This window comes from Theobroma umbraticum, unplaced genomic scaffold (genome assembly GCF_002168275.2).
Source record: "Theobroma umbraticum cultivar Fairchild unplaced genomic scaffold, ASM216827v3 scaffold_95.0, whole genome shotgun sequence".
Taxonomy (NCBI): Eukaryota; Viridiplantae; Streptophyta; class Magnoliopsida; order Malvales; family Malvaceae; genus Theobroma; species Theobroma umbraticum.
In genome coordinates this window covers 7,691,105-7,694,290 of record NW_018397257.1, presented here as the reverse complement: position 1 = coordinate 7,694,290, position 3,186 = coordinate 7,691,105, and positions in this window count along the sequence as shown.

Here is a 3,186-nt window from a genome sequence, read left to right as displayed (position 1 = left end):
ACTGTGCCGACAGGCGCCCCCCGGGTCTGCGTACCGCTCGCCCATGCTGTGCGGGTCTGCGTGCCGCGCACCCCTGCTATGGGGGCTGGCGCAGCCCGAGCCTACGTACCGTGCACCCATGCTGTGCGGGCTGGCACGCCTGGGCCGCCTATGCACAGTCTGCCTGACTCTGTGCGGGCTGGCTTGCCCAAGGGCCACCCGCGGGCAATCTGCCTGGCTCTGTGCAGGTTGGCTCGCCCAGGGGCCTGTGCTGCGCGCCCCTGTTGGGCACCCTACACCTGCCTTCTGCTATCCAATGGAGGTTCTCTCCCAGTAATATTCCCTCATATACCGACACTTCGGAACACCCTCGGGGCACCTCCAATGTGCTGAACTGCGGTCCGTGACACAAGGACGGAGTTAGTCGACTTTTGTTGGGGGGTCAGAGATAGACAAATAAAAGTTAAAAATTTTAAAAACTAATATAGTAAACTTAATCAATAATCAAAAGATTGTTAATAAAAAATAATTTTATATAATATGTATGTTGTGCTTCACTATCTTTTTTGAATTTAAATTCATCAATTAAAAATTATATACTGAAAAAATTCATTTCTTTAAGTTTGAGTGTTAGACATTTTGATTCACATTACTCTTGTTCATGAGTGAAAGCATTAAAACTTAATGGCTCAAGTGTAGGAGAATCATTTGGAAGATTTGCATATTTTCTTTTAAAAAATATGTTAATTGTTTTCAACCTATTCATACTTTAATCAAACTTGAAAAAAAAATTAATGCATTTAACATCCAATATTTTTATTTTATTTCTATGTAAACTTATAATACTAAATATAAAACTATAATGCATAAAATATAAATAATAAAATACGATATATAAGATTAATAATTTTTTCTTATATAATTAAGATTATTCAAAGATTATATATTCAAGATAATTTCTTTTCAACTAAATATAAAATATAAAGTATATAAAAAAGATATACTCAAGATAATTTTCTTTTACATAATTAAGATTAATTAAAAAATGATACATTGATAAAATTTTAAGTAACAGTGCAATACTACAATTTATATTTTAAAATTATATAATAATTTATTAATTTTTAAATATTAAAATCATGAAAAATAAAATTCAAATAATAAAAAAAAAGACGAACATGACAAGTAGAAGATGAAACTCATATATGACATAATAAAGAAAATAGGGTTGATAGTTCATAGAAATATGAAAAAACAAATCTATAGAAATTTATAAGATATGAGTAAATAGTATAAAAAATATAAATATAAATAATAATATAACTTAAAAAATAAAAAAAATTAAAATTGAGTGAAGCATGTGAGATTTTTTTTTAATTTATATTAATTATTAAATAAAAAATTATTGAGAGGGCCATTAAGAGAACTAGAGCATTGCACACCTCTTTCTTCCTCTCTTTTTCTTTCTTCAATACGTTTCTTTTTATGACTTCCACGTAGGTAAAAAAGGAAGCGTTTTTCTTTCTACCTCTAGAAGCCTTGTTTACATGAAGAACGCTTGCAAACATGTTTAAGAAGTGTAAAACAAGATTACATGCACACTAACACACAAAGGGACAGCTGAAGACAACATCAAAGTAATTATTATAGCACAATACAGCAAAATTATATAAACTAAGAAAGTAAACTTAATTAAGGGTCAAACACTTGTTGTATGCAGGCAAGTATTACTTCTCAATACTTTTGAACTTAAGCATCTTTCCATGCAAGTAAGGTAAGTCCCTTAGGATATCGCTACTTTCTTTGTTCATCTTCTTTAGGTACACAGGTTGCATCCGCTCTCTGGAAATCATGTTTTTCCCATGAAAACGAAGACTTTAAAATTGTCCATAAGCACACTCAGCTTCTTATTGGGGTTTGTAATGCCAAATCGAATGTCATAATCTGTGCTTGTGAAGGGTAAGTGTTTTGTGGGAGTAGTTGAAATGCAAAAGGAGTCCACTTTAAAAACAAGATGGAGAGGGTGAATGAAACGCCATACGACGAAGTCGAGGAGGTTGATTATTGCAAACAATGACAGTATCGACAAGATCAGACGGCGGACTAAGAGGGACTTTCTTGAAATGTTGTTATTAAGCTGCAAAGCGTGAGAATTTTGGGATGTTATACTAAGAGATGCCAAAGTCTCCCAATGGCATGGACTCAGGCAAGAACAACTGTGCATTTAGTACAATCAATGTTGCTCAAATGTTTTTTTGGCAGCACTTCCTCAAACAAATAACCATCTACAAACTGAAAGTGCTCAACTGGCCCTTCAACAAAAATTATGACAGCTGCAGCACATGAACCTAAAAAAAACTAGCTCAAACTATTTGGAATCACCATCATGTTTGTGTTCCATCCTATTTACATAAGCAAAAGAAAAACCCTCAAATAACATTAGGCATCCACAAGCTAATGGATTTCTCAAAGCAAAAGCAACTCGCAGCGTTACCATAACCACGTGTAGAAACAAAGAGAAAACAGTTGCTTGGCGCCAATTTCCACATTCAAATGAAGAAGATGAATAGCCGCACGACTCGCTTAAAGTTGTTTCTTTTATTTTAATATTTTAATGCTATTTAATTTTTCCTTTTCTTTACAGCAAAACCCATGTGTTGTGGCATAGGTGAGTATGGCGGACAAGGCTGCAGGGTTGATAGTGCTCTCGGCTAATGGCTTAACGCTGTCCCCTTGCCGTTTTGGCTATATTATTCTGTCTTGTACGCGACTCTTTTAAAGGCTAAATGAAAGACCAAAACCCTAGATATTAGTTAAGCTTTAAATGAATTTTTTTTTTCATAAACATGGATGTGGGCATATGTAATTCCTTTTTTGGGCCTTAAAAGGTCCCAAAAATGCCGCACGGGAGAAAATGTTGTATAGTTTAATTACGAAATTGTCACCGCTTAAAACCCTGGCAGTGTGGCACTAAAATCTTGTCTCTCTTCCCCTTTTATCTCTGTAGCCGCCTCGCCACGCCCTCATGTCTCTTCTAACCATCAATTCTCTTTTTATTGTAATTTTCTTTCTTAACTGAAATTCGCAATCAGCCCCTCAATGCCGAAGAACAAAAGAGAACGAAACCAAAATCCGCAACCTTTTCTAGCGGATGACGATTCCGTCGCCTCCACAAAGAAACGCTCCAAAGCTGCCAAACACCACCAA